An 11,405-nucleotide genomic window follows, 5' to 3' on the forward strand; every position below is an offset into this window, starting at 1 on the left:
CTCACAGTTATATGTAGTAAAGAAGATATAGAGGTTGTAGCTAGCGAGCTCTCTGACCAAAAATGTTAATTTTCATGAAAATCCCATATTTACTTATATTCTACCTAGAAAAAAATGGAAAACTGTCATTCCTTGTGAAAATGAACACAGACACAGGAAGGACATGTAGACTTCAGACAAAAAGCTTGCTAGTCTGTAATCCAGCTAGCAAACCAATGGTTGTGAGGCAGCAACTATAAAGACTTCTATGCATGTTACTTTACTTAAGTATCTGTCAGTGGTCCACTTGTATTTCTTCTGCTTGTGTCTTCATCATATTCATCTTGAGTTGCCTTGTAAACAGATATAATAGTTTTAGTATAATCCACTTTTTGCTTTGCTTAATTAGCTGCATTACGGTCTTCATATTTATTCACTTGTATTTTAATACACTTTTACTGTTTACTTCAGAGGTTTCAGCTTCACATAACTGAATGTTTGTTTGTTTGTGTCTTTCGGCTTTTCCCGGTTAGGGGTCACCACAGCAGAACTCCGGCCTGCTAATGATTGGCAGTAGATGTTTACGTGCTGGCTTGCCGGACCTAACGCACAACCTTCAATGAAGAAATGCCCATTAACACATGTCGCCACACAGAAGACGCTCTAACTGAGAATCAAATGGGCAACGTCTAACTGTGAGGCGACAACACTACAGCAGCACCACCACCGCAGTCTTATGCATCCTTATTTTCAAATCCTTTTGAAAAGTGAATTTAACAGCAATGCTTACAATAAATGTATTGTTTTTATTAAGTAGTGATTAAAAGGAAACATTGTGATAAAAAATGAAGGCTGTGCCTTCATTTACGTAAGTAAATGAAATGTGCCTTCATAAGTAAAGAAAACAATGCACTATAGAAAGAAGACAGGCTGTGCCTTCAAACATAATTTTTAAGTGATGTGAAAATGAGAAACACCATTTTTTTTGCCCCTAATGCCTCCAAATTGTAAACCCTCTTAATGGTCTGCCTACCTTTTTGTTTCTTAAAAGGGAAGACGCATTACATGCCTTATTCACTCCTGTAAGGTAAGATCCAATTTCAAAGACAGCTGTCTTCCACTAAGGCTTTTCTGCTTAAGGACCTATCACAACTCTTTGGTAACTGACATAAGGACCTATATCATGAAAAGGACCAGCAATGCTGTCCCCTTACATGTGCATACTTCTTTACACATGTCTTCAGGCATGCCCTTGGACAACCTCTATCGGCTGTCAAGCAAACCACAGCTTGTTCAGTGGCAATGAACAGATAAGTACCATCAATTCCTTGCCCCCAGGGTGTGTGAACTGGTACCAACCACTCACTCCTGCTCTGATTTGCCAGTTCTTGAGTTAGCAATCAAATCCTGATTGTCTGGGTGGTTCAGGGCTTTACACTCTACTATACAGAACTGGGTCATAATTTTGTATTTTAATAAATGAGCTTTTAATTAACTTTATTTTTTTTAGTATTCGTTAACCAGGTAGGGGGACTGGTTCATAGGCCCCTTTTCAGCAATGAACCCAGTCAAAACAGTAACTACAGCTTACACAAAGTATACATATGTATTAAAAAAAAGAAGTTCTAAACTTGTTTCCCGCCTTTCCTGTAAGTAGTGTCTAGTCCAGATACAGATTTGCTGTATCCAGAACTGTTTTGTAAGTCCCTGAGCCCCTCCGACCTTTCTGTGTTGGAGGGAAGCCTTCTAGCTTATCAGTGAGAATGGTAACCACTAGGTAGCCTATCTACCACAAGAGGAGTGGTTTCTGGTCCAGGAATTGTAGTTTATTGGCAGTTGGGGCATTTTTCCCATCCCTTTCAACTTTCTGGTTTAAAAGCCCGTGTTTGCCCACGGTGCAGCAGTGCTTAGCTGAGGTATTCTTGCACTTTAATTAGTTAATTGGCTGGCACTTTAACAGGCTTTTGTAGCATTTATTGTAGCACACTTAGGTGCTATCAGAACTAGCTGTTCCTATGCAGTAACAGCACCAGTACTTATTAGTTATGACCGCCCCTCCTAGTATGATTGTAAGGCAACTTCCTGTGCTTTCTCCTGCTAACCTGGTGCACTTGGGCATTCTGAGACAGTGTGGCAACTGTCTAATGTACACAGACAACCCTCTCCTCTTACCTCCCAACACTCATACCTGTGGGAGATGCACTTATATCCCCAAACTGGAAGCAGTGCATGCTCCAACCAAGACTGGACTAGCTGGTATATCCCCAAACTGGAAGCAGTGCATGCTCCAACCAAGACTGGACCAGCTGGTCAAGAGGAGAAGGTCAACACCTGCAACTCACTACATAGTACATACAGCCCTCCAAAACACCAACCGTCACAACCCACACATAGAAACACAAACCATACACCGACCTTCACAGAGGCTCTCAATAAAAATTTACCCAAACAACAGAGACCCCTGAGACAGAAATGCACTCAACCACCACAACACAACACCAAGCCCAGAACACGTCTCACCACCACAATGTGCCCATCAACCCAAGCCCTTAAGGCAAAACACTTTGTCCAATGGATAAATCATAGGAGACTCAGTTGTGAGGCACACTGATGTCTCACTCACTAGGTTGAACAAGGAAAAGATGACAGTCAGTTTTCTATCAGGTGCCAGGATCCGCCACATAACACATGCATTCAGATCACTCCACAACAAGTACAAATATGATTCGGTCATTGTCCATGTGGAGGTGAATGACCTGAGACATACCTCCCTGGACTACATGAAAAGAGATGTGATGGAATTCACAGATTATGTGGCCCAAGCAGGTATGACCCTAGCCCTGAGCAGTATTCTACCGTCACCCCGAAGGATACCACAGTGCGAGCAGAAAATGATTGACTTCAACAATTGGCTAAGTTTTTGGTGTCATTCTAAGGGGATCCAGTATCTGTCTGCCTGGGATGACATGATTGACAGACCTCGATGCTTTGCCAGAGACGGCCTGCATCTGTCTCCCCTGGCTAAGACGCTTGCCACCCCTATAGTGTCTTTTTTAGGCAGTGTTCCAAAGACAAAAATGTCACCATAACAGCTACAAATAAATGCAGTCTGAGGGTCAGGCTGCTCAGTGCTAGAACTCTAAATTTCAAGATCCACTTACTCAAAGCTCTCATCAAAATGGAGAATGTCGACATCTGTGCTGTAATGGAGACCTGGTTTAAAGATGCAGAAATCATCTGCACTCCCAGGTTACAACTCATTCCATACCTTTCAGCCCCAGAATACGTCCGGAAGCTCTAAAGGCGGTGGTGTCTCCATATTCTTAAAGGAAAAGCACACCTCTAGACTGGTAGTAGAGCATAATGCATCCGAAATACTTCAGGTCCAATTAACACTGGGTAAGACAGCGATACAAGTCATAGCCTGCTGCAGAACCCCAAACATGTCCTTAGACTCTCACTCCAAGTTCCTAAGCATCCTGGAATCTATCAAGGTCCAACCCAATACTCTCATACTGGGCGACTTCAACTACCCTTTCATCAACTGGGAAACCTATCCAAGTACCAATGTACAGGCCCAATGCTTTCTGAAATTTATTGATTCCAATGCTCTGGACCAGCTCATTCTAACCACCGCTAAAGGAAGCAACATCCTCAACCTGGTTCTCACCAACATGGGAGACTGTTGCTCCACACCTAGAGTCAATTCCTCCCTGGTTAAATCTGACCACAAACTGATCACCATAGAAATCGCCATTTCACCTATACCCCCTTCTAAGGTGATCACCCTAAAAAACTTCTCTAAAGCTGACTTTGGGTGCCTAAAAACAGAGGTGGCTAACTTCTCGGAACCCATGCCAATGGAAAATAGCTGCATGACTGGCAAATCATACAACAATGCACTGTATGAGCATGTACACAAATGCATAGACTATGCCATACCAAATAGAAATAAGATGCTCTCCTCCAAAAAAAAGGAAGCCAATCTGGTGGTCCCCAGCCATCAGTAAACTCTACAACAGAAGTAAGAAACTGTTGAAGGAAAAAATTAAGTCACAAGACTGGAAAACCTCCATTATCAGTCTCAACAAAAAGCTGAGATCCCTTATCAAATCCTCTAAAGCCAGCTATGAAGGCAGAATTGCAGCTGTCACCAAAAACAACCACAAATCCTTCTACAGCTATATCAAAAACCTCAAAGATAATATCCAGATTTGCTCTGAGTTATTGCACAATGGCACCTCCTATACTGAGCCAACAGATATAGCCAACATACTGTCCATCATACTGGCCAACAAATTCAGTGCCAACTTTACCTCCCCCCCAAGGGCACTATCACAATACCAGAAAAAAGCCTGGTACCCACCATTTCTGCAGCACACGTAAAAGCTGCATTGTCCAAAGCCAAGAATACAGCATCCATGGGACCTGATAATATCCCTGGCTGCATCCTACACGAGCTACAAAACGAACTGGTACCACATCTGTGTGCCCTGTTCAATCACAGTCTTACCTTAGGATATGTCCCTAATGAATGGTGCACTCCTACAGTCATCCTGCTCCATAAAGGGGGAGCAACTACAGACCCTGGGAACTATCGCCCCATTAGCCTGACAAGTCTGGTATGCAAAGCTATGGAGTGCATCGTCATGGATATGCTTAACAAAGATATAGGCAGGCAATGTCAAAACTCTTCACCCCAGACAGTTTAGCTTTGTCAAGGGGAGATACTGCCTGCTGAACCTGGATGACTTCTTCGAGGCAGTCACCAAGGCTGTGGATGAGGGTAAGTTAATGCATACAGCCTACTTTGCCCTGGCCATGGCCATTGATACCATTCCCCACTCAGGTATCATTGATAAACTCACCAAAGTAAGCATCAATCCTTACATCACTAGGTGGGCTGCAAATTGTCTCACAGACATGATACATGGAGTGAAAGTTGTGGATTCCAAGTCAGACTGTCGAACAGTCACAAGTGGAGTCCCACAGGGCTCGGTCCTCTCCTGTTTGGCATCTACTTCTCAGAAGTCCAGGCCAACACAGAAGGACTCTGGCTGACAAAGTTTGATGATGACTGCAAACTAGGAGTCATTATCAACTCCCTAAGTGATGCAGACATCCTACAAAAGGGCCTCTCTGAGACCATTGACTGGTGTTAGAACCATGGCCTGAAGCTTAGTGCCAAAAAATCCGTTAACATTCCCTTTGGAAAAAACTCACTTCCCATGAATTACCACATTGATGGGAGCCCGCTGAACACTAAGTTCTAGGCACCCAAGTCGACAGCCACCTCAGCTTCGACCACCATATTGCCACTGTGGTCAGAATGTCCTTCTACATGGCATATCTTATAACCTAAGGTTTCACATCCAGGAAGAAAGTGGTCATCATCCCTCTCTACACATCCCCCATTAGACCAATCATTGAATATAACACCCCATTTGGCATGTACCTGACCAGACACCTACAACAGCTGGAGAGGCAACAAAAGTACCTCACAAAAAGGATCTTAGGCTTTAAACACGTCCAACATGGACAGACTCAAGAAACTTTAGCTGTTCTCAGTCTCATATCGTCTGCTTACAGGTGATCTCTGCTTGACTTACAAAGGCATGTCCAACCCAACCCTACTTGAAATTCTACACCTAAAGAAATCCCAATCTCCCTGCACCACACGCTACAGAGATCACAACCTCATTAGCACAATTAACAGAACATGCTAGAGGGACAGGTTCATCTCCCAAAGACTGCCCATACTCTGGAATAAGCTTCCCATTCATGTCAAGCAGAGTACCTTGCTGGCCTCTTCAAGAGAAATCTTGACGAGTGATTGGGTAACAGAAAGTTCACTCCAGGGATCACTCCAGTTGCCCTACTGGATAGGGGCACTGTGAATTAACATCCGGTGGCACAGTGCCTGGGAAATTTATTTGGGGGCTAGGCCTGTAAAGGCTCCATGGCAATTAGCCTCGTACAAACCTATGAACCTATGTTATGCAACAGTAGGACAAACATGCAATTAGTACAAATAGCATTAGAGTAAATGTATAGTAGGAAAGGGGAAATAAACTGCAGGCTCTAATCATTCAAACTGACTCAAGGAGAGCAGCAAGAGATCCCTTAATACAATGTGTATACATTATGGTACTGACACCACATGCCAATGTTTAGTCACAAATAAAAACTATGAAAATGACTTTTTAAATAATTCCAGTATTAGAGATATAACTGATTCAAAAACTAAAGAACACTAGCCAGAATTAACAATTATTACTATAAATAACCTCAAAGTGTTTCTTAAGTTTCCTCCTGATGTCATGATAGCCTTTGGGTAGGTGGTTTTTGTGAAGTTGGTGCAGCTCTGGAAAATTCACTCCCTCCCAAGTGCAAGGCCAAAAGAGAAAGCTTCTGCAATGACACGGCTTCATGGCAAATAAAGTTCAAGAAGTAAAAATGAGTCCACAGGCAAATTCTTCTTGCCAACAGTGAATATAAATCAAAAGTGAGAAGCATAAATCACAGAGCTTAACAATAATAGAGCTATAGGAGTGACTGGTATCTAATTGGTCTCATAGAAAGCAAACAGTGGTGTCCTCTTTCTGGAGATAATACATTAAAGCAAGAGCAGAACGAAAACTTCGGCAACCCGAAGAAAACAAATCCCAAATGAAGAACAGTGACTGAGATAGAAATGGTCACAAACGAGGAATGTAATTTTTTAGCTTTCTTCCACCTTTATTGTCCGTGGACTTCTTCAGAAAACCAGGACGCCTCCCCACGTCCTGGTTTTATAACTACATACAGGAAGTGATGTAAAATCCTTGATCCACATTTTCATTCATGTTTTTATATAAAAAAACAATAACACATAGTTTATGTTTTAGTCTCATAACACAAAACATGTGAAATTGTCGAATCCGACACAATTATGTTAAAACCAATATTGAAAAAAATGCCTTAAAAAAGGCATACTAAAAATCATAATAATGACAGTTTATGCCATAAATGAGATGTTCTATTATACATGAATTGTTGAATATGAGACTGAATAGCTGAAAACTTCCATGTCAATAACAATTCTAAATGAAAAATGTCAAATACATGAACATACTCCCTATGATTTCGAAGAACCGTGTTTATATTATTGGTGAAAATAACTAACTTGATCGAACTTGGCGTTGAACACTAAAAACTAACTGATCGCTATATTGGCTAGATCTATCTAATGTACCTAGATGTGTGGCCACCTAATAAGTGATGTGCCAAAGCTGTGCAGACTCAGCATGGGCCTCTGCCAATTGACCAGTCGCCTCGCCAGAGTGTGTATATATATAGGTCCTATCTAGACTGATACCATGCTGCTAAGAGTACTGGACATACCATGGCATACCTATCACAGGTCCATTGGTATGGATGAGCAACCCGTCCGTACTTATTTTGTCATGGTTAGGTTCATGCAAGGCAGTTTCATTGTCAGGCAGTTAGGAGTTTTTACCTCCTTATCATTGATAGTGGATAGAGTTTTCATCTCCTAGTAACAGTAGGTTTATAGCATAGCCAATATAGTGATCAGTTTTTAGTGTTCCACGCTAAGTTCGATCAAGTTAGTTATTTTCACCAGTATAATAATATAAACACGGTTCTCCGAATTCATAGGGAGCATATTCATGTATTTTTTATTCAGAATTGTTATTGACATGGAAGTTTTTAGCTATTCAGTTTCATATTTAACAATTCATATATAACATAACATCTTATTGATGGCATAAATTGTCATTATTATGATTTTTAGTATGCCTTTTTTAAGGCATTTTTTTCAATATTGGTTTTAGTATAACTGTGTCGGATCCGATAATTTCACAAGTTTTGTGCTACAAGATTAAAACATAAACTATGTGTTATTGTTTTTTTATATAAAAACAAGAATGAAAATGTGGATCAAGGATTTTACATCACTTCCTGTATGTAGTTATAAAACCAGGCGTGGGGCCCTGGTTTTCTAAAGAAGTCCGGACAATAAAGGTGGAAGAAAGCTAAAACCATTCTCGCTTGACCATTTTTATCTCAGTCATTGTTCTTCATTTGACATTAAAGCAAGAGCTCATACTCTCTGTTGTCTGAATCAGTGCTGTGCTGAGGAATGCATTAATAGAATGGACATATTCAAGCTTAAGTAACTTTAAGTCTACAGCTGGCTTAGCCTCTTACAGAGATGGCATAGTCTGTATGCAAAATTATGCTGACTTAGGACCTTGTCTGCTATCTCTTCCATGTACAAGTTAAGGGAAATTGTTTGAATTAGCCACAAACCAAGATATTATTGTTAACCTGCAGAAGGGTGATATTACATGGGTCATAAATTATATTGGTAGAATTCTCAGTGGGTCTATATTACATCATCGAACTAAAACAAGTTTGAATGTTGTAATATTGAACCCTAAAGTCCGAAAGTTGAAAACAGCGAAGCCACGGCACATTGACTTTTTTCTCAGTGAAAAAAATCGGTGGGCCATTTTCAGGGCTCTCTTATTGCTGTCTGTGGTGTGATCTCGGAGTTGGTATATTTAAGTAGGAGGGTGTAGGGGGCAGAGCCACCTACGGTGGGGTGTGTGGAAGCACCCCACTTTAAAGTTTAAGGTTATTTTTTTTTTCTTATGGAACAGTGATTTTTTTTCCACTGGGAAAAAATCACTGTTCTGTGTTTTTGATTTTGTTGGGTTTCAGACTTTAGGGTTCAATATTACAACGATCAAACTTTTGTTAGTTCAACATTGTGATATAGACCTTTCTCAGTGCACTCTCTGAGGTATGCCAAACATCAACCACTGTCTATCTGCTTGAGTTAACTAATAACCTATTTAATAAGCCAGCATCAAGCTATCTCAAAATCCACATTTCGCTCATCCTGCAGTGTTTCATTAAATAATTACACCATCATGGTAAAGTTGTTAGTTTCACACAAGAAAGATCAAACAGCAGGTATAAATAAACAATTTAAAAATAGAGGATGCAATACTGACTCTTGTGGACCTTTAAAACCCCTGCCTCAGAGTGGTTAGATGCAGAATAGACATGAAAGGTCCTGTTGGAAATATATGAGATGAATAATTTACAATCATGTTGCTAACACCACAGGATGTCTATATTTTGAGTAGCACCTTTTGATCAACTATTTCAAAGGCCCTTCCGAGATGCAGGAAGGGAACCCATGATAAAATTCTCTTTTACATGAAACCACATAGTTCATTGTTAATTTAAACAAATCATCATTGACAATGGTACAAAGATCCAAAGGCCTTTGGGGATTTTGTATTTTGGGAAGCAAAATAACCTTATAATGTTTATAGCTGAAAGGAATTATTCCAGTGGTAAGCAAAAACTGAGGGTATGGATCACAAACTTGTCAATAACAGAGTTAATAGGTCCAAAGGTGTTTAAGATGAAGGCTTGAGGGACAACATTCTTGGTGACTGAAACATTTTTTGTTTGTTCCAATGCAGGAAATAAAAACAGGTAAGCAGTGATAAGTTCACATAATACAACTAGAACTGGAAACTATTGCATTAGCATTAAGAAAGGATAGTGCTGAAGTATGGAGTACTACAAAGATAACTTCTTCATGTTTTTTTTTTTTTTTTTTTTTTTTTTTAATGGAGTCGCTATGAGACATGACTATTAAGTATCCTCACTCACTTGCCTTATCAACCTATTAATTCCTCTTTGAGGCAAGTACCAGGACCATTTGTTTCCCCTTGGACCACAGGCTGTATCCTTGAGGGCAATAGCTTCCCTTTCTTGCTGGTTTTCTTGGCAGCCATGTCTCAAACACATAATACCCACATGATAACATGATTACAGTCAGAGACCCAGTCATAAGCCTCTGTGTTAACCAAAGTATTACACTGACACTGATGGACTTTTTTCAGGGTCATTCCACTGCTATAGAGCTCATAAGTGGCAACAAGTTACAAAAACTGATTTTACTACACAACAAAAACTGGATAATAAACACCGTTCTAACAGACAGAAGTATTTTGTAAAATATAAATGACTGTTTAAGTATGGATGAATGTTGGGGAGATCATGTTTATTTCCAATATGTTCAAGATTTAAAAATGTTTACAGATTACTTGTTGCTTGAGGGCTTTCATAAGAAGGAGATAGAAAGTATTAGTATGAAAGCAGTATGCACTTGTTAGTAGAAAGATGACTGAAAGTATAGAAAACGATGTAGCAGTTTGTGCAGAGATTCGAACAAAAGGACATTGGGGATGCATAAGAGGAAGGAGGTGGGAAAGCATAAAAGTAAATGGAAAATTCTAGAGGATGAATGAGGAGAAGATATTCATGTATTGTTTTGGTAATAATGAGATCTGCTTAAGGGAATCCATAGAAAATCAATAAGGTCTTATGTGCAGAGAAGTACAGTTGCATGTATTAGGTAATCCTTGTGAAACATTTACATTGGCTTTCTTTAAATAGATATTTTTGGGGGTTAACATGAATTTATGACAGGAGGGGATGTTTTTCAAGTTAGTAGTAAGGGGTTCACATATTAATGGAACTATATCTGAGAATGAGTGGTCTGTTCAGTGCAATTATTATGAGAAGTTTAAAAAGGGGGGGGTGAGATATAGGGCTGTAGTTGTGAATATCTTGCTTTGCTGGTAACCATTTACAAAAGGTGTTATTTCCATTTGCATTGCTAGTAGTTTCTTTCATTTTCTGTGCTATTTAGGCTAAAGAGAACAGTTGTGTACTGCAACATATAGTGAACTCTGCTCAGATTAACATCTCTCTTGTTTGATTGGCCAATATAGTGTCATTTAACAAAGGGGATGCTATACTCAAGTGGCCAGCACTCATTCCCATTATGAAATCCCTTCCATTAGATCATGATTCATTTCTATAATGCTCTTGTTTTTGTAATGGGCAGGCTGTCTGAAATTGGTGCAGGTTGTCTTACATCTAATACCATGGCATGTTCACCCATGCCAGTGTTTTTTTTTATTTTCCCTGCTGTTGTATTTAGTTATTATTTGACTATCCTGCACTGGTAACACCTCATGATTGCTCCCTACCACAGCAGCAGCTGTTACATCTTCCCTTCTCATCTTTCCAAAGAAGAACCATGGTTGTATTTTGTAACTGTAAAAAGCAGAGAGAGCTGTTTATGTATTGTATTCATTTGAGTTTGATTACTGATTAAGTTGACAGGTCAATAAACCCTCTTCTACCATGATCAGGGAACCATGGTGCAAGACACAAACATAAATGTATACATAGACTAAAGTATACAAAGAGTTATACATGATACAGTAACAAAGTAGAGGCAATACATTTGTCTACTTACAATTAAAATGCAAGTGATATTATTATTATTATTTAATGTATGTACTATTAAGGTAGGCATTCAACCGGTG

This window comes from Protopterus annectens, chromosome 8.part1 (assembly GCF_019279795.1).
Source record: "Protopterus annectens isolate FY-2018-M chromosome 8.part1, PAN1.0, whole genome shotgun sequence".
NCBI lineage: Eukaryota > Metazoa > Chordata > Ceratodontiformes > Protopteridae > Protopterus > Protopterus annectens.